The sequence below is a fragment of the Bos indicus genome, chromosome 4 (assembly GCF_029378745.1).
Source record: "Bos indicus isolate NIAB-ARS_2022 breed Sahiwal x Tharparkar chromosome 4, NIAB-ARS_B.indTharparkar_mat_pri_1.0, whole genome shotgun sequence".
Taxonomy (NCBI): domain Eukaryota; kingdom Metazoa; phylum Chordata; class Mammalia; order Artiodactyla; family Bovidae; genus Bos; species Bos indicus.
Window position 1 is genome coordinate 52603321 of NC_091763.1, and position 22092 is coordinate 52625412.

Genomic DNA, 22092 nt, shown 5'->3' on the forward strand with positions numbered 1-22092 from the left:
AAATATAAAATTTTTATATTTATATTGTTGCACAGCATGTGACCGACCATGGATTGAATCCATGCCCCTGCAGTGGAAGTGTGGAGTCTTAACCACCAGGGAAGTCCTTGAATCATTTCTCTGTTACTCAGGAGGTAAGGGGACAATGCAAGAATGTCCAGCCCCATGTACCTAAACCGCTTTCTCCTGGCCTTGCTGCTGTAGGGTTCCACACAGTGTAAACTGGAGTACCAGCTCAGTTGCTCTCATTCTCAGCTTATCTGGAATTTCTATCAGAATTTCTGTAAACCAGTGGGTTAAGGCTCTTTTCAGAGTCCTTGCAACTTCTTGGACTGTCCTAATCTGAATTTCTCTCCTTGCTCCCTGCATTTCTCATCCTACCTCCTATTCTCACCCCCAACATTCTCCTACCTAATTGTTCATTTGAAACTGATAGGTAGACACAAGCTCTAGGACATGATGTGATATCCTGTATCTTCTCTACTTATACCTTATAAAATATTATATATTCAGACCTCTAAGCTGCACATGCAAAGGCAGACTTTGGATTTTAGAACATTCTTTACTCTCTCAACAAAGCCTGACTCTCAAGAGTATTCTCTTGCTGTGGACTCAAAAATCGAAACTTTGAACTTTAAAGAGAAAAAATTGACCTTTTTGTTCTAGGCTTTTACCACTTTCTTTTTCTAGGCTGTTGAACCCTATGCCTTGGCCTTAGTGGTAGAAGGAATGACTTTTAAAGTGAGATAATACAAAGGAAAATACAATGTGAAGTAGTTCAGAATGCTTTTACTTTCAAAAATTTTATGTCTTAAAGCATACTGAGAAAGGAGATGCTCCACATGAGCAAGGCTCTCATATTATAAGTCCCTACTATTCTCCTGAAGAGATGAACAAAGTCACAGAAGATTGTTTGCAGTGGTCACTGCTGCCGTTATGTGGGAAATGGCAAGGCCTGGATTGCATTGTTTTGCTTTTGAATCACATTCAGATACACGATGTGGATGGGGGATAAAGGAGATTGGATGTGCAGCCAGTTCTTGCTCCTGTTAAAATCATAAAATAAACACAATTTTAAGTTGGGATGCAGGTAAAATTTAGTGATAGTATAATAACAATAATAATTTTTATTCGCGTGTGTGTGTGTTAGTCACTCAGTTGTGTCCAACTCTTTGCGGCTGTGTAGACTGTAGCCTGCCAGGCTCCTCTGTCCATGGGATTTTCCAGGCAAGAATACTGGAGTGGGTTGCCACTCCCTTCTCCAGGGGATCTTCCTGACCTAGAGATCAAACCTGGGTCTCCTGCATTACAGTTCATTCAAGTTCATTGCCGTCTAAGCCACCAGGGAAGCCACAGTACTTGACAAAATATTTTTGTTTCATTATGTCATATAGAGCTTTCAAAATCTTTGATTTAGAAGTTGTAAGTCCTTCAGAGATGAGAGACAGAATCCAGGGGATATTAAGTAACTTCTGTCATATGTGCAGATAATCAGTGCCAACTAATGAATGGTGTTAATCTAAACATAATTGTTGATGTTGTTGTTGTTTAAATCACACCATAATACCTCTGCTGATAAATTATATAATAATAATAATAAGCTTTATCTCTTTTCTGCACAACAACCCTTCACCTATTTGAAGGTCTTTATTATGGGTCCCTGTCAGATCTTGATAAGAAAGATGATAAAGAAAACTGGTGGGGAGGAAATAGCCAAAGTACATGGAAGAGTCATTATCAGCAGAAGAATATGAGGAAGAATATGAGTGTGTAGAATCAGGAAACTGGGCGCAGAGGTCCCACTTTGAAGGCATTTTATTTACTTACTTATTTTGGCCATGTGGTGTAGCATGAGGGATAAGTTTCCCAACCAGGGATCAAACCCATGCCCTCTGTATTGAGAGTGCAGGGTTTTAACCACTGGACCTCCAGGGAAGACCCTGAAGGCATTTTAACTTTACTTAGAGTCCTCTCTTTTGATTTTCCCCTCTACTAAGTCAAGTCAAATAGAATCTTAGACTCAAAGGATTGGGAGTAAAATTGCAAATGTCGAACTGTTCAATGCTGAAATTCTAAAATACCTCGTAGTGTCATGGTAAATGTTTAGCTACCAGGTCTTGGGGGAAAACAAAGACTCTTATTTTCAGTGTTTGCTGATTTTTGTGGTGAAAATACTCCCATGGAGGCCAGTTTCAACATATTGAAATGATGTCAGTGGAGTTTGGAAGAGTTCCTAGCAATGATCTCTTATGAGTTAGTACAATCCAGCATTAACAAACCATTGATAGGTTGATTAGAACCCTAAAATGTTACCTAGCCTTAGCTTTGAATTGTCCTGGCATCAAACATTGCCACTCCACTGTTTGATATTAATAGTTTTAATTATTATTGTTCTTTCCCTGGTTGTGCTTCTAAAATTACCTTTGCTCCACTTTGATCCTCTAGCCTTAGTTTTCCTTCTTTATTACCATCTTAAACCTTTCATTTTCCAGGATATATATTCTTTGCTAATTAAATCAACATATATATTATGTACACTCAGTCACTCAGTTGTGTCCAATCATTTGTGATCCCTCGAACTGTAGCTCTCCAGGCTCCTCAGTCCATGGGGTTTTCAAGAATACTGAGTGGGTTGCCAAAATCCCATGGGTGGGGGAGCCTGGTGGGCTGCAGTCCATGGGATTGAAAAGAGTCGGACACGACTGAGCAACTTCCCTTTCACTTTTCACTTTCATGCATTGGAGAAGGAAATGGCAACCCACTCCAGTGTTCTTGCCTGGAGAATCCCAGGGACGGGGGAGCCTGATGGGCTGCCGTCTATGGGGTCGCACAGAGTTGGACACTACTGAAGTGACTTAGCAGCAGTAGCAGTATATATATATATAACGTTTTCCACATGCTGAATCATTCTGATAACCCTGCCTTGGTTATAATTTTTATTGTTAATATTCCTTTACAAATTTAATGTTTTTAACTGACCACATAACACAGTTCAGTAGAACTCTTATCTCCCTTTAGATAGATATTTCTAATACAGACTAAGTCTATATTGTTTCTCTTCTCTAATTAATTAATTTTTAGTACCCACATGACTTAACTGGTTACTTCTGAGCTTGTGATCAACTACCAAAAATCCCCTTGGTCTTTTTCATGAGAAGGGCTGTTTGTACATGTCTTCCTTATCTCAATCAAACAAACTATAGTATGTTATCACAAAATGATCCACTTGTATATTATCTAGTCCAAGCTCCTTATTTTAGAGATGAGGGAATTAGAGATCACAGAGGTTAATTAATTGAAATAAGATTACATAACTTGTTGGTGACAAAGTCGAGTCTAGATCTGATGGCTGCTATCATTTCCTTATATTCTACTATTTCCTCTTATTCTTAGAACAGCATTAGATAGGAAAAACAAATTGTATTAACTCCATTTTAAACATGGTGATATTTAGAATAAGAAATACTAAGTGATTTGCTAAATCTACATGGGCAATAACATCAGATGATTTTTTTCAGCCTAAATGTAAGGCTGTTACAATTTATATTTTTCAGTTACAGCCCCTTATATTAAACTGTGAGATAATTTTTAATTTTGACTCTGTGGCCTAGGATTTTAACATTCTTCCATCTTCCTTTCTTTCACAAGTGTCATAAGCATAGGTTTCTTGTCAGCCAGGATCCTGGCAGAAAGCAGAAGCTAACTCAGATGGTTCAATAGACTTTAATAAAGGTATTGTATTAGTCTCCTAGGGTTTCCAAAGCAACTTACCACACATTCAGTGGCTTAAAACAAAAGTTAAGGAGGCCAGAAATCAAAAATCAATGTGTTGGGAGATTTAGTTGCTTCTGGAGGCACCCCACTCCAGTACTCTTGCCTGGAAAATCCCATGGATGGAGGAGCCTGGTGGGTTACAGTCCATGGGGTCACACAGAGTTGGACACGACTGAAGTGACTTAGCAGTAGCAGAGTCTCTAAAAGGGGAAAAAAAAATGTTCATGCTTCTCTTCTAACTTCTAGTGTCTGCCAGCAATCCTTGGCATTCATTGGCTTCAAAAGGCATCTTCATATAGCCTTCTTTGTGTATTTTTCTTTTTTTTTGGCATCCTTTCCTCTTTTAGATGAGGATATCAGTCATTGGACTTAAAGTTCACCCTAAGTCCAGGACGATTTTATCTCAAGATCTTTAACTACATATACAGAAACCCTATGACCAAATAAAATTACATTCTCAGGTTCTGGGTAGACATGAAATTTTGAGCGATACTATTCAACACTATAGGTTCATTTATGAAGTTGTGTGTGGACTAAGAAAACAGGTGGTTAAAGGGGCAAGGAGAGGAATTGTGCCCCAGGATCCTACTGAGCTGGACCAGTGAAGCAGGGGACCATGGCAGTAATTCTAGAGATCTGAGTGGTAGAGATATGAGTGCCCTGCCATGACACTGGTTTCAGAGCAGGTATAGAACAGACTCAATGGATTCAATCACTGGCTCGGTCACTGACTCAATGGACACGAAACTCCAGGAGACAGTGAAGGACTGGGAAGCCTGGCATGCTGCAGTTCATGGGTCGCAGAGTTGGACAGACTTAGCGACTGAATAATAACAGCAACATACAGCAGGAAAAAAAACATTTTCTCCTTTCAATCTGCACTCTTCTTTGGATGATTCCCATTAGCCACATCCAACCAGAAGCCAGGTTTATGCTTCCTGTTACTGCTGTAAAAATGACTACAAACTTCATGGCTTAAACCAATTTAAATTTATAATCTTATAATTCTAGAGGTTAGAACTCATACAGAGGTCTCACTGGGTTAAAATCAAGGTATCAGAAGGGCTTATTCCTCTAGTGGAGAATCCATTTCCTTGCCTTTTCCAGCATCTAGATGTCATCCTGAGCGACTTCACTTTCACTTTTCACTTTCCTGCATTGGAGAAGGAAATGGCAACCCGCTCCAGTGTACTTGCCTGGAGAATCCCGGGACAGGGGAGCCTGATGGGCTGCCGTCTACGGGGTCGCACAGAGTTGGACACGACTGAAGTGACTTAGCAGTAGCAGCAGATGTCATCCACACTCTTTAGCTCAATCCTCCTTCTTTAAGGTCAGCTATGGCAGACTGAGTCTCCATATAGCATCACTCTGACAATCTTTGTTCTGTGAGGAAACATATTTAAAATTTAGGGGTAAGAATGTGGACATCTTAGGAGGAGCCACTCTTCCACCTATGGTATCAGTTGACAGTCTTAAAGATTTAGCCTCCTGGGCAGGGTTGGATACAGGTCATGTGGCAATGAACTTTATACAGTTAGGAAGTACTATACAAGAAAAATAATTCATGGTCTTCTTAGACACAATGCTTGGAAGGGGCCCTGAAGCAGAAGCTTTATTAGCTCAACAGTAATTCAGACTCTGCTCCTAGGCACAGAGCAGAGCAAAGCAGGGCAGAGGATAATCTGGGATGGGGAGAGAATGGGTGAGAGTCAGAAGACCATGCCTTAAACTTTTCTACAGTTGATTAAACATTTGATTTATGAGGAATCTGCTGCATTCCACTAGGGCCTATACTTCAGAGTGAATTCAGTAGTTTTCAATCAGCCATTAATCAGCTAATTATTGATCATGAGGATAGCATAATATATAGCCAACAGCTTACTGACATTGATTTATACCATGCCTTCATAGAAGCCATTTTTCCTTCTTATTACATTTAGGCAAATGTATAGTTGGTGTATTCCTACTCAACAGTATTCTTTAGCCTTTTAAGCAGTGTAGATTTCACGAGCACTTTCCCGCCTGTATGTGTGTGTGTGTGCTCAGTCACATCAGACTCTTTTGACCCTGTGGACTGTAGCCTGCCAGACTCCTATGTCCATGGGATTTTTCAGTCAAGAATACTGGAGTGGTTTGCTGTTTCCTCCTCCAGGAGATTTTCCCAATCTAGGGATTGACCCACATCTCCTGAGTCTCCTGCATTGCAGGTGGATTCTTTACGTGCTAAGCCACTGGGGAAACCCATCTTCCCTGCAAATGACCTGTGACAAGTTGTTCACTCATTCCACAGAAGGTACAACTGAACCTTAGATTTTATAATGAAAAGTTCAGTCTTACTGTGCCACCCATGGAAGTTCCACCTAGCCATAGTCTATTCAATTCTGAATTTGCTTCTTTCTTGTGACTACTTGGTACATTTGATACAGAATTTTTCTTCTAGATCCCCTAAGTTCTAGGACTTCACAGTGCAGTCATGTGAGAGTGAGTCAGCAGTTTAATTCCAATATCTGTCTCACCACTGTTAGGGACTTTTTAACAAGAACCAAGACAGTTATTAGTTTTATTATAACCCAAATAGAATAAAGAGGAACTATGTTAACAAGAATAGAGAAGTGAAGAATACCAAATGCCCATGTCTTAATAGTTTAAAAAAAGGGAAAGAAAGAGTAAACTCTGCTGGACATTTTACTTTATGAAAATAGACCGACTTCCCAAAGAAAGTGTGGTTTCCAGGGTATTTTCTTGCTTTATTTGTTTTATTTCCACAGGTAAGATGAATTTCTGATTGCTATAATTGAACCAAACTTCCAAATCAGAATTGCATTGATCATAGAAAAAGTAAAAGAATTAATTGCACTTAAAGACTGAAGAGGTTAGTGTACATAATATAATGATGGACATTATGGCTAATGTTCTTAGGGGATCTAGAAGAAAAATTCTGTTTCAAATGCACCATGTAGTCACAAGACAGTTTAGGGCCATTGAATGAGCAAGTCACAGTTACTATGTATAAAATGCTTACTGTCACCATAGGCAATTATAGTACAGTATTACTAATATCAATTGCACTGAAATTTATAATTAGTTTATGTAACTTTTTTTTTGTATATTTAATCTTAAATAGGATTCCAGATTTTAAAATAATCTCTAGCTGGAGAATTATAAGCATTTGTTTGTTAATAGTAGCAACAATTTTGAGTAAGATATACATCTTTCTCAGTTGAAGGGGTTTTCCTTTGAGGATATGAGCTGAAGGTATTTATTAAAATGTGTCTCCTTATTAGTAGAAGAAATAGAGAGCTCAACTATTGCCATGTTTTACACAGCATGTTCTGTAATTCTTAGTCTTCAAACTCTTGGGCCACAAATAATTTTTATAGTACTTTATGAAAGAATAAAACTATTTTCATCAATATTCTGTGTAATTACAAAGGATATAAATACTTAAGGAAACCAAGTTCTTGTGATTTTATAGTGAATGATAGCAAGGAAACTCACTGATTTTCCAGATTTTTCTGAATAGGTTGAAAGATGTCATAGAACTATATTTTAGTTTCTTCATCTATAAAATGGTGAAGATTAAATCTGTAATCTTTTCCTTTGATGTCTCACATTGTAATACTTTATTAAGTTCTCTATTGCAGAGTTTTTTAGATGTTACCAGGATGCATTCTTTCCTTCTTTATTAAAAGAAATCCTGAATTTTAGTAGGGAGCATGGCTGTCTTCTAGGCCTTATTTTTCCCAGTTTCCCTTACAGATTTAGTCCTGACCAAAGAGATGGGAGAGAAAGTGATGCTTGCCACTAGATGATGATGGAAATGGCACAGGTACATTGGCCAGAAGATGGAAGCCCCCTGTTGAGAATGGCAGATCGTTCATATCAGTCCTGAGACTTCTTATCTTGATATGATTACATGAGCACAAAGCAAACCACCTGTATTTGAAGTCTCTGTTGCAAAAGCTTAGACTATGCCCTCATAATTCAACCCACCAGAGGAGCATAGCACTGTACTAGAGAAAAAGTAGGTGGTTTCTAGATTAACATTGTAGTAGAGTCTCAGCAGCAGAGTCTTTACCACACTGAGTGTACACTCCTGACAGTGAATAGTGGTACTTAGAAACATCGGAGTTCTTTAAAAATTCTAGAGATTCTTAATGAGCAGCGTAAATTTATAGTGCTGAACTGTGCAAAAATTAATAGTCCCAAAAGTTCTCAGTAGCTATTCTCCAGCCTCTTGGCTGCCTTGACTTTAAATTAACTCTAAGTCAAGGAAACTTTTCCTCTTTACCTCCAGACTGCCCTATGCCCACTGCTTTGGCATGCCCCACTCAGATTATGCCTCTCTGTCTTCTTCCTTACACAGGGCATGACTGCCAACCAAATTGAGCAACTGACATTGTAAACTGTCCTTTAGAACTGCCTGAGAATGTGGGAGAAATGCCTGAGAATGCCTGAGAAACTAGTCTGGCTTCTCTGGGATTGACCCCTGGGTGATATTTTAAGGGGGTCACCTTTCTATTGGGTCAGATTTCCCTGAAGTTTAGGAAATTGCCTTCTATAGAGAGTCTCAGATTGTAAGTTCAGACACTGGTAATGATTCTGCTGACTATATGTAACAAAGGGACATGTTCTTGCAATAATAGAAACCAACGACTATTGAATATTTTGCAAAATGATGTGTCACAGTAATACTATAATATCTCACGGTTTGCTTTTACCACCTGTTAATATTGGGTTGCATAAAATTGATTTAGAGGCTCATCTTGGACTTCAGGCTGATGTATCTGTTATACTTCATAAGCCTACACTGCCTCTTGCTGGCTGTTCTAAATAACTCTTCTCATGTCTCTAGTAATAGGTCCACAGGTCATTTTATTTTAACTTATTTTGTATAGGAGTATAGCCAATTAACAAACAATGTTGTGACAGTTTCAGGTGAACAGCAAAGGGACTTACCATACATATACATGGATCACAGGCGATTTTTTTAAAGCCATGTGTGTTGCCCCCATGTTCTTCTCACTATTTGGATTGTTTTGATTCCCAGTCTTCCCACTGAAGGTCACTTTTTGAAAATAACCAAACGTTAGCAAATAAACCAGTACATCCAAAAGGAAATCAGTCCTGGATATTCATTGGAAGGACTGATGTTGAAGCTGAAACTCCAATACTTTGGCCACCTGATGCGAAGAGCTGACTCATTGGAAAAGACCCTGATGGTGGGAAAGATTGAGGGCAGGAGGAGAAGGGGATGACAGAGGATCAGATGGTTGGATGGCATCATTGACTCAATGGACATGAGTTTGAGTAAACTCCGGGAGTTGGTGATGGACAGGGAGTCCTGTGGTGCTGCCATCCATGGGTTTGCAAAGAGCTGGACGTGACTGAGTGACTGAACTGAATTGAACAAATAACATTTCTCCTCTACCCCTACTTCTCTTTCTTCCTCTACACAGACTCTGTTCTTGTGCATCTCTTTATTTCTAAAAAATTTTGTTGAAGTGCAGTTGATTTACCATATTGTGTTAGTTTCAGGTGTACAGCAAAGTGAATCAATCAAATATATATACATATATCCACACTTTTTAAAATATTCTTTTCCCACACAGCTCATTACAGGGTATTGAGTGGAATTTTCTGTGTTACACAGTAGGTCTTTATTAGTTATTCCTTTTATATATGGGAGTGTGTATATGTCAATCCCAATTCCCACTTTATCCTTTCCTACTGCTCCTACTTAACCCCTGGTAACCATAAGTTTGTTTTCTTCATATGTAACTCTATTTCCGTTTTGTAGATAAGTTCACTTGTACCCCTTTTTTAGATTCCATATATAAGCAATATCATACAATATTTATCTTTCTGACTTACTTCACTCTGTATGACCATCTCTAAGTCCATCCATGTGACTGCATTATTTTATTATTTTTATGGCCTAGTAATATTCCATGGTATATATGTACCATATCTTCTTTATCCATGCTTCTGTTGATGGTCATTTAGGTTGATTCCATGTCATGGCTATTGTAATAGTGCTGCAGTGAACACTGAGGTGCATGCATCTCTTTGAATTATGATTTTCTCTGGATATATGCCCAGGAGTGGGATTGCTAAATCACATGGTAGCTCTATTTTTAGTATTTGTTGAGGAACCTCCATACTGTTTGGCATAGTGGCAGCACCAATTTACATTCTCAGTAACAGTGTAGGAGGGTTCCCTTTTCTCTACATCCTCTCTAGTATTTGTTATTCGTAGACTTTTTAATGATGCCCGCTCTGACTGGTGTGAGGTATACCTCTTATAGTTTTGATTTGCATTTCTCTAATAATTAGTGATGTTGAGCATCTTTTCATGTCCTGTTGGTCATCTGTATGTCTTCTTTGGAGAAAAGTCAATTTAGGTCTTCTGCCCATTTTTTGAGTTTTTTCTTTTATAAATTGAGCTGCAAGAGCTGCTTCCCACGTGGTGCTAGTGGTAAAGAGCCTGCCTGCCAATGCAGGAGACGTAAGAGACATGCGAATGATCCTTGGGTCAGGAAGATCCCCTGGAGGAGGGCATGGCAACCCACTCCAGTATGCCTGACTGGAGAATCCCATGGACAGAGGAGCCTGGCAGGCTACAATCCATAGAGTCACAAAGAGCTGGATATGACTGAAGTGACTTAACACTCCTGAATGCAGAGCTGTTTGTATATTTTGGAGATTAATCCCTTGTTGGTTGCTTTGTTTGGAAATACTTTCTCCCATTCTGTGGGTTATCTTTTTGTTTTCTTTATGGTTTCCTTTGCTGTGCAAAAGCTTTTAAGTTTAATTAGGCCTCATTTGTTTACTTTTGTTTTCATTTTCATTACTCTAAGAGGTGAGTTGAAAAAGATCTTGCTGTGATTTATGTCAAAGAGTGTTTTCCTCCAAGAGTTTTTATAGAATTTAGCCTTACATTTAAGTCTTTAATCCATTTGGAGTTTATTTTTGTGTATGGTGTTAGGGAGTATTCTAATTTCATTCGTTTATGTTTAACTGTCCAGTTTTCCCAGTGCTAATTATAGAAAAGACTCCATTGTATATTCTTGCCTCCTTTGTTATAGATTAGGTGACCAAAGGTACATGGATTTATCTCAGGGGCTATTCCTGACATACTTATACCTCTGCACATGCAGCACTTTCCTTGGCGCTCTAGTTTGACTCTTGCCATAGCAACATAGCTCTGAAAATAGCCGCAGAAAGGAAATATGATCCATATATGCTGTATAAATATGTTTACTCCAGTATTCTTGACTGGAAAAATCCCATGGAAAGAGGAGCCTGTGGGCTACTGTCCATGGGGTTGCTAAGAGTTGGACACAAATGAGCAATTAACTCTATATGAGTTTATATTAATATAAATACACACACACACACACACACACATATCTGTCCAAATATCAGTGCTGGAAGCCAATTGTCTCACTTGGACTATTTCAATAACCACCTTCTTTTCCTGCTTCCATAGTTGGCCTCCTACAATCCGTTATCCACAAAGCAGCCTTGATGAGCCTTTGAATATGTAAGCCAAACCATGTTCTCCTCTCCTTAAAACTTTCTAATGCTTTCTATGTCATTCAGAAAAAATTCACTGCCTTCATCATAGCTTATAGGAGATTTGGTTCTTTCTCTGCATCTTCAATCTCATCCTTGTATTCATCCTTTTCTCAAGGTATCTCAATCTAAGGGGCTTTCATGCTGGTCTTCAAACACACCAAGAACACCCCTGCCTCATGGCTCTTGTACATGCTGCAACCCACTGCCTGGAACTCTGTTTCCTCAAGTATTCACATGGTCTACATTTCTTCTTTGAATACTCTTGCTTAAATGTCAGCTTAATAAGGAGGTCTTTTCTGACTGCTTATCAAACTCTTCCTTGCCTCCTTCTTTTTCTGCTTATGGCCTCTGCTTGTCACTGTCTGTTTTCCTCCATCACATCAGAGAATTTGCCTAAATGGCTTAATTATCCAGTCCTCCAGGGCATAGAGGGATCTTCCCAGGTGGTGGTAGTGGTAAAGACCCTGCCTGCCAATGCAGGAGACGTAAAAGTCTCAGGTTCGAGTCCCAGGTTGGGAAGATCCCCTGGAGAAGGAAAAGGCAAGCTTACTCTACTATTGTTGCCTGGAGAATTCTGTGGACAGAGGAGCCTGGTGGGTTACAGTCTATGGGGCTGCGACGAGTCAGACAAGACCGAAGCAACTTAACATACACATTGCATAGAACAATACCTGTCATGTGATAAGTCATTAATAAGTATTTAACACATTAAAATAATTAAATACTTTGCTAGTTAAAAGTATTTCCTGAAAGAAATGTTCTCAGTTCATAAACCAGTGTTAGACATTGATTAAAGGCTTAAATAACTATTAAAATAGAATTTGCCTTTGCCTTAATTATTAACATTTATTTAGTATCCATTGTGGTATTGGTGATTTAGAGAAGAATAGAGTGCATTTCTATCCTCTAGTAAGGGCAGCACATAAAATTTGTACATTATTATGTTACTCAACTTGGTTGTATAAACAGAGATGCTATTATTGTACCCATTTTACAAATGGGAAACTTAAGGTTAGAGTGCTTAAATGACTTGCCCAAAGTAATGCAACAAGTTAGTGAGAAGTCCAAGCTTTGCTGCTGATTAGTTTGCATTGCTTTGGACAACATGCAGATCCCCAAGCATTGTCCTCTTTCCATACCACTATTCTGCACATTCATTGTAGAAGGAAGGTAGCTCACAGGAGAGTGCAGAGGCTTGTTCTTCTAGACATGGGTAGTTAAAGGTACACTATTTTTGAAAATAGAGTACTTATAATTTCATCCCCTAAACCAGTTAGAATTGACTAGGTTAGACATTTAATCTCCAAATCTCAGTAGTTAATAAAATAGTTATTTTTCATTTTGGCTATAAGCTCAATGTAGGTTATAGGAGGATTTTGTCCACCAGAGTCATTTGGGGCCCTGGGTTGATGGAAACTGGACACTTGCTTCCACAACCACCAAGGCAGCCAGAAAGTAAGGATGTAGAGCCAATTACCAGCAAGTAAATGTTTCAAACTCCTTTACTTCTCTGTGCCAAAGTTAGTTCCATGGCAATGCCTAACTTCAAGTGTCTGAACTATAAGAGACTGGAATATGAATGAAAACGGTGAGCATTGGTAATGATTCCCACACTCATCCATTGCCAAATACACACACAGACATAGATACACATATGTATGTAAGTTACTTTTTTGTCTGGGAAGATTACTTGCTTTACAAATCTTTGAAGCAAGTTCAGTGTTTCCAACTTGGACTTATTTGTTGACCTTTTTGGATGAAAATTTCTAAAATCCAGAGGAACAAAGCCAGATAATGATGACAAAGGAATAATTTATCTTTTCCTAGGAGACTTCATGTAATGGTGGCAATATTATCCTCTTATTACACATTGAAATTTGTGCTTACTTCTCAGTTTTATATTAATCACTTCTAACTTTTATTTGTATGTAGAGCATTTGTTGGTAAAATATTTGATAGGGGGGAAAAGGAACTGGGTTGTTTTTTGCTATTGCAAATTATTCAAATCATGATCAGTTAAATATTACTCATTCTCTTCAAAATTATAGTCAGAAATATGAGAAATGAATGTAATGCCAAAAAGAGGAACTAAATCATGGTTTATATAGCTTGACCTCCCATAGAAGTAGAACAAGTAGAGAAGTAAGAGTGAACAGAAAGACAATGCTTATAGTACATAGAAAGCAGATGGAGAGATTGACTCTCACAGATTATGTTCCTGAGACATTACAAAGGTAATTTTTTCCTCTAAATAATTTAATTAGAACTATAAAATATAGAATTATATATATCTAGGGATTTAAAAGCACATAACTATAAATTTCAACTTAATTTTAAAGTCATGTATTAAAAACATTTAAATTACATTTTGCTCTATAAGTTAGAAATAGATAAAATTTTAGTGCTATTTTAAAAATTATTGGTAACATTTGATTATAATGTTTCAGTGATGAATTTGATAAAAGCAAAAGGAAACTATGAATTGAAGAAATGATATTTGAGATTTCTAAATAGTTTTCTCTTTCGGCTGTACAAAAGTGGCTTCAAATTTTGTCAAAGTTTATGGAGAATTGACATGAGTTTGTTTATCTCATTTTATGCAATACATGTGTTTAGAAAAAGGTGGTTGAACATATAAGTATTATTTGTAGTGTAAGGAATATAATCTATCATCTATCAATCATTTATCTAATTTAAAGAAAGAGCATCAGATAAAAAAGTTATTTTATAGAGTACATTTTTGATAAAGATGTATATACATTATAAGTTTGAAATTTTGAAAATGATATTTCCTTAAAATGAGGCTAAATAGATTTGAATTTCATAATTTAAATGCATGAAATTTATTTCTCATTATTTATTGCAGTAAATACACCTGTAACTTAAGTGCTCATTTCATTTATCACACTGAATCTTAGTTCAGATAGCCCTTAAATGGAGAGAAATGAGTTATTTAAAAGTAAAAACTACTAAAATAAAATAAATAAATAATTTGAATTATATATGTATGCTCTCAAACACAGATTGTTCATATTTATAATGATAAATTGTATAATAAATTAGCACAACATTTTATAATCTTTTAAGGTCAAAAATTTAATAACATTTGACTATACCTTTTTGTTACTTCATATATTTAATATGAGTAAATATCAAAAATAATAAAAGCAAGTACAATTAAGCAAAGGCCCTCTTCAATTCATAATATTAATCATGATTTGTGGAATATTATAATATAGAATTTGCATTGTTATAGTATGGCATTAGTACTATATATTTATAGCTGTATATAATCATAAAAGAAAGGAGAAATAGCTGTTTATCCATTATGGTTTAAGCAAAGCCAACACAGGTCTTTATAAAATACTTTATAGCTCAGACTTATTTTTTTTCTCCTTTGGATATCATTTAAATTTCCCTTAGTGTTTCTTTCACCTTAGGAGGGAATTTTTTAGAAATAGAAAATAAATTTCTTTGAGAACATAATTAAGATGTGAATTTGTTAAATTTGTCTAGAAATATATTCAGTTGCTTAAATTACATAAGGCCAACAGGAAAAGGGAAGAGACACTTCAGAGGTTCGCATACTTTTTCACACAGCTAAATAGTTTGACTTAGTTTAGATATGTCTTCTCTTGTCCATATTGCTCATTTAAAGCTAAGATCTTTAGTTGATATTTCTTGTTGAAAATGAAGGAGAACATAAAGAAATAATCACTAAAAAATCCTCAAAAGGCTGTGAAACAAGCCAGAAATATCTTTTAATAGCATTCTATTGGAGAAGCTTATGTGACAGATATAGGATTGAATTTCAGAAATAGTTTCTGTTTGCTTATTACCTTTACCCATTCATAGACTTTGTAAAACATTTAAAAAATATTTGTACTTAAATCTGTGAAATTTGAATGGTACTGTTGTTATTTCTTAAAAGACTCTCGTGAGACAAGAAAAATTATTGAGGGAAAATAGTGATGGGTGTGAACCACATTCATTAATAGAAAAAAAATGAATGTGTAAAACAGAGAAAGGATTTTAAATGTATATGGAAAAGCATCAGTTATGGAAAGGTGAAATAATTTAAGTATTTGAGTAGTAAGGATTTTCTGAGATCTTCTATGGGTGGCCTAACACAGAGATTGTGACTTTCAGAGAATATGCTTCAAAAATCTTCGGAAATAATTTCTAAAATGTCAGCTGTTGACTAAAATCCTCCCCAGACTTTCTGCTGGTGAGATTAGTGTAATCTTCTCTAGCTCAGACTAAAAATCACAAAGCTTCTATTAATAGCTAGGAAAAAGCCCCTCCCACTCAGCTTCCTCCAAACAATTAACGGTTCTCTGTACTGTAGTGCCCAAGCTTACACTGACCAGAAACCTCAGGTTTATCATAGGAACTGCTTGAAAATGATGAAGAGACAAGAGTCGTCATATTTCTTCATAGTGCAAAATAAAATAAAATTTCAGTTCCCCAGTCACCAAATCTAGTTATTTTGTGGTTCGTTCTTCATCCTTTGGGTTATTATTGGATTTACATGGTTCAGGGAAGACACTCTGAGACTTTGTGAGTCTGCAGTGGTCCATTCGAAGGTCCTTGCTGTCAGTGCTCTGCTGTTTCCATGCGCTGTGGGAGACCTGTCATGTCAGGGAGCCAGGTCTACTGCACTGTAGAACTTGCCCGCAAACCTCAGGAATCCAGTTACCAGGCATTAGACAATTTGCTTTTTTCATCAACCTTCAGAGGCATTTCCTTCTCACAGAATCCAGTTTAATGTCATTAAAAGTTTGAGGCTTTTAAAAATAAAAGTTTGATAATTCCCCAGTGCTTAAGGAAAGCTCAACCCTAGCTGTTTAATTTTAATCCTGAGGTAGTAGTTTCCTGGGCTCCCCTGATAGCTCAGTTGATAAAGAAGCCACCTGCAATACAGGAGACCCCAGTTTGATTCCTAGGTTGGGAAGATCTGCTGGAGAAGGGATAGGCTACCCACTCCAGTATTCTTGGGCGTCCCTTGTGGCTCAGCTGGTAAAAGAATCTGCCTGCGTGGGAGACCTGGGTTCGATCTCCTTGAAAAGGGAAAGGTTACCCACTCTAGTATTCTGGCCTGGAGAATTCCATGGACTGTATAGTTCATGGGGTCACAAAGAGTGGGACACGACTGAGTGACTTTGGGACTTCCCTGTAGCTCGGATGGTAAAGAATCTGCCTGCAATTCAGGAGTCCTGGGTTCAATCCCTGGGTCAGGAAGATCCTCTGGAGAAGGAAATGGCAACCCACTCCAGTATTCTCGCCTGGAGAATCCAGTGGACAGAGGAGCCTGGTGGGCTACAGTCCCTGGGGTCGCTAAGAGTCAGACACAACTGAGTGACAAACACACACACACAGTAGTTTCCTAATGTTCTAAAAGAGGAGGTTGTGGCTCAGAAAAATCTTAAAAACTAGTGTATGTTTACATGAATAGTAAATAGGGGACATAGAATTTGAAACAAGCTACCTCATATGTGTCAGATGAAGAATTTAAAGTTGAAAACTATACAGTGAGTCCTCAAGGAAACTCATGTTTAGTGGAAAGCAGGACAATGGATAAGCACATAAATAAATGCCTTTCTGTGTGATAGAATTTAAAGTGTGTAGTAATATTAGAATACAAGTGATAAAAAGCAGAGAATAGATAATTCAATAGGGGTGCTCAGGTAAGGCTTCTGAGAAGAAGCAAGAGTTTTGAAAGTTGAGAGGAGACAAAGCTTCCAAAAGAGGGGAGAAGTATTTTCAGTATTTTTGCAGCTGTCATCTATCCCACCTCCACACTTATCTTTATTTTCCCCCATCTGTTTCCTGGTTTCTCTCCCCCTAAACCCTGTTCATTCCTTACTAAATGTATTTTGTCATCACATATTATTTATAATAACTAACCCAGTTGAGTTATGGCTTATATTTTCATTACTATGTTATTCCAAATGCACTGAATATAGTATGCATTGTATCTATACCGTCAAATTAAAATTTGATTTGTAATGCTGTTTTACTTGCTTTTATGTTCTGAACTGAACATTTAGGATCTTCCCAACTGTCATAAGGGAAGTTAATGGGAGATATGGGGAGAAAATTAGGAAAAGCAAGTGAAGGCAGAAAAAAGAAGAGAATGGAGAGAGAAAAGACAGGGGAGGGAGGGAAAGAGTGAGATGGAGAGAAAGGAAAAAGAAAAGTTTCTTAAGAAATATAAACAGTGCTAACCTAGTTCTTTTCATGTGCTTGTGAATCTTCTGCATGTGAAAGGAAGGTGTTCTGAGACAGGACATTTTAGGGAATATGACCCAAGGACACAATTTAACGATAGAACATGAGAAAGTATAGGAAAGATCATCTGAGACATGATGGAGGCCTAAGGTATGATATCAAAACTCTTGCTACTATTGGAAATCCCCAAAGTACTTTCTAATTGACAAATTTTAATTGAAGATACTCCAAAATAGGGCTCCCCAGGTGGCTCAATGGTAAAGAATCTGCCTGCAGGGGCCACAGGAGATGTGGGTTTGATCCTTGGGTTGGGAAGATTCCCCTGGAGGAATGGCAACACACTCCAGTATTCTTGCTGCGATAATCCCATGGACAGAGGAGCTTAAAGAGGTGGACATGACTGAGCACTGTGAAGTATAAATAAGTATTGAATAGCCTAGTGGTTTTCCCTACTGCTACTCCAAAATAAAGGTTAGTATTTACATACAAAACCAGAGATGAAGATAGAGTGCCAATAAGTCCAACTTACACTAAGTCTCCCATATGGTCTACAATGCATGTATATAACGGAATTACCTGGTCATAGGCTATGAATATAACAAAGTATGTTAATAATTTTTTCGTCCAAATCCTTTTTTAGGTACGAATAAGGAGCCATTAGGAGTCCTGCCTAGATTTCATAGCCTGGGTTCTCTTCCTTTTAAATTGAGGCTTAATTAACATTAACATGGAAAATGTCAGATTTGTGAGCTACACTCAGGAAACATAAAAAGTAAACCCTTGAGAAACCAAGCAGAAATTCTAGAGAATCACAAGAAAGAGAGGGCTACAATTACATGTGACCCATTTCTACACGGCCAAACTGTTTTAGAGATTCATGGCTGAGGATGGGTAGAGTTATGGGGAAGCCCACATGAAAAGAAGTATTTCTCTGGTTTTTAATATCTTGTTTTCCTATGTTTGAAATGTATTTTGCTAATTGTAATCTTAGAAGTAGTACTGAACAAAGCAAAACAACTCTTTGTTTTAGCCCTCTAAGTAGACCCTGGCAGGCTTGCTGTAGGTTTCAGTAACACAGTAAGAAGTCCACCATGGAACTATGTCAACTGTATAGCAGGGAAGTGCCTTTTGCAGAATAGTCCTTTGATATCTTAAATAATGTGATATTTGATCATCTGACTTCCCTTTACCTGGCTAACTTCTATTCATACTCTATTTCTTAGTTTAAACATTAATTCTTCAAGGAAACTCTCTCTGATTCCCCAGTAGAGATTAGATCTCCCATTATATATGTTCTTTGGCCCGTGTACTTAACATTAATCAAAATGATAAATGTATCAGTCAGGGAAACAGAAATCACACTAGATCGTTCAAGGAAGGTGAATTTGATAGGACAAATTAGTTATACAAGTGATAAAAGCATTGGTTCCATACTCTGGGTTCTTTTTGAACTAGACTGGGGCCAGTTGACAGTGATACGGAAAAAGGGGGATTTGCGGGCTATACTTAGGAACTGTAGAAGTAAAGTGAGGTAACCTGGATTGGGAGTGTGTTTTTGACTTCTTTGGTGCCTACCAGAGTGCTAGAACTGCCAGAGGGGACATTTTAGCATGGACTACTATAGCTGAGTTAGGGAAATCAAGAGCCAATTATGGGACCTCAGAAGTGTCACAGCCACCTTCAGAGACACCACCACAAAGAAAGCAAAGAGGAATAAATGCCCAATAGGGAGGAAGACCCAAGACTTTCCCTCTCCTGTCACCTTCCAATATTATATCAATTCCTCTTATCAGCCAAATCTAACTGGAAGTCAGTTAGCAAGGAATTCTGGGAAATATATTTTCTGGGGGTCTCTGGTCCCCTGTAGATACAGCACAGAGCATGGAAGAAAGTGATTGACCTCAGACAAATAATTAATGCTAGTATATGCCTGGAGCCGGTGTGAGGAGCTTCACCCATGGCAAAGGTCATGAGGAAGGAGGCTCGGCATACGCAAAGGTGGGATCGAGCCTCAGGAGTCCCCCTGGATATTCTCGAGCATCTGCCCCCAAAAACCAGAGTCTGCCTACTTTACTGCTTTGTGCTCTCACCTCTGACTTTACTGGGGGCTATCCCCCACCACCATCTTGCTCTCTCTGATAAAGAGTTAATTTACAGCTCCAGTTAATAAGTTCCTGGGCATTAGGAGTGTTTAAATCCAAACCCCTTAGATAGCTCTCTAACTCGCCTGACAAGTTTACCCAGACTCCTACAGCTATGCATACGATTGTTTACAGTCTCCCAGCCTTGAGAGGCAGGGGAAGCTTAAGATATTCAAATAGCTTAGAGCCTCTCAGAGAGTTAGAAACTGTCAGAATAAAACCAGTAAAAGATTTCATTGATGAGCCAATGCTTGCTGCCAAGTTTCCACATCCCCTGTTTTGTATCCTTGAATGTGTATTAATTAATATAGTTGGTATGTAGAAAAAATAAGTAGTGGCCTTGGTGTTAGCAGCTTTAGACCCTTAAGGTAATAAATTCTTTCCTTTGTTGTAAACCCACTGCACTTCTGCCCTATAGGAATGCAACTTTATCTAACACCTTCGGAGGATGGCGCCAAACCTTAAGATAATTACTCTTAGAGAAAATAAGTCTTATGGATTCACAAACCTTTGTCAAGAGTCATAAAATGTTAATAGGCCTTCTGGCCAGAAGATGATGTAAATCACCTAAACCATTTGTATAAGATAAATTTGCAGGAAAGAAACCCTGGTTTCGATAAGGATCAAAGACTGCTGACTTTGCATGATTTCACATCCCCTATTATCCTCTATGTGCAACTTAGGGTATAAAAGTCCCTGTTGAAAATAAAGCTACGGGCCTTGCTCACCGAAGCTTGGTCTCCCCGTGTCATTCTTTCTTGTTTCCTTTTCCTCCTTTTCTCTTCTGTTCTTCCTTCATGCCAAAATAATTTGGAACGTGGGGGTCCTCTGTGACCACTTATTTGCCTGGGCTTCTAAGACCCACTTGAGAAGGTGCCTAAGGTGGGGCACCTTCCGCTATTCGAGAGGGCGCCTGTGGCCTCCGTGGTCAGAGCAAGTTTGGTGTCACGAATTTTATTGATTTCCCACGTAAACCTGTTATTATTGAGCATCTAATAAATCTCTCAGCCTTTGCTATCCCTTAATCGCCGACGCCGTCATCCTGAGGGAATCCCTGGATCCAACCGGGGCTGGACCCTGGCAAGTATACTAAACAAGTATATATTAATTAATGCTATTATCAGGGTAATGTTAATCTCTCCAGGTATTGTCATTTCCATGGGTTAAGAATGTATCTGCCTTATTCACTAATATATTACCAACAAATTTCATAGTGCTTGGCCCATAAAAGATTTTGAATAAATAAAAAAATACATGGATGAATATTGTTATTGCCTCCATACGTTCAAGAGTCATGATCTCCACTGAGAGTTATGTGCTCCTTCCAATGCCACTGTGAATAAGAGCTCTGTGATGTACCAAGAGATAATAAGGCCTCCATCTGAACAAAGCAGGGTCATAGAGGTGTGAGAGAGGAAGGAAAGGAAGGATATTAGTAAGTGACAGACTTTCAGGTTATAAATTTCAGTTTATAAAATTTTCTTCAGCCTGTCTTAACTGCTTTATCCGTCTCACCCTCGCACCTTGTAGGCCATTCCAGGACATGTATCTACTTGGGAAGATTTTTGTCAGAAATGGGAAGATAGGCACCATATAAAGAATGGTCACTGTAGATCAAAACTATTAACTAGAATTAAATGATGATCTTCCTAATGTCAACTGTTGGACAGTGTTTAGTGAACACTGTGTTGTTTAATATTATGCTAGGGCAGAATCACTCTTCTCTCCTTATGGTTTCATCTAATCCTCTGCTTCAAGGGATGGGCCACAGATGAAAGCTTTCAAAACCTAGAAAACTTTTTTATTTCCCTTTTCCTTCTGTGACTCTAATTACATGTATATTAGTCCACTTGAAGTTGTCTCATAGCTCACTGGTAATCCCTTAAGTTTTTCAGACTTGTTCTGTTAGTTTAATTTTGAATAGTTTCTGCTATTACGTTTTAAATTCATTTAAACTGATAAATTTAAATTGATCTTTCCTTATGTAGTGTCAAATCTGCTTTTAATCCTGTTTTTTTTTTTTTTTAAACTTCAATATATATTTTGTTTGGTTTGCTAAAACAGTAAAGGAACAGAGAGCATTTTTTTCCCTTTTTCTAAATATTGCTAATCACTATGGGTAAGGCAAATGATCATAGGTAGAATGAAAAACACAAAACAAGCAACTACAACTATAAAAACTATAACACCACAGGAATAGAATATAGCCAGTTTATCATTGTTACTTAATTTGCTCAAAGGATAGGAATATGAGGGCTATTTGTCCAACCTGTTTGTGTTTTCTGGTTGCAAGCTTCTCCACTTGTCAGGCTTGGATTTTTATTATCCAGAGTAAGTTTTATTTTAGACATTATATTTTCCTTTT

At 37.8% G+C, this 22092-nt stretch overlaps 1 protein-coding gene across 1 annotated transcript in view; it reads left to right on the forward strand.

The window, feature by feature from the left end:
- The first annotated feature begins 13501 nt into the window (after nucleotides 1-13501).
- Nucleotides 13502-22092, forward strand: part of TFEC (transcription factor EC) — a 229031-nt gene continuing 220440 nt past the window's right edge. The window contains exon 1 of the mRNA XM_070787803.1: nucleotides 13502-13589. The gene's annotated coding sequence lies outside the window, so the exon portion shown is untranslated. The remainder of the gene's footprint in view (nucleotides 13590-22092) is intronic.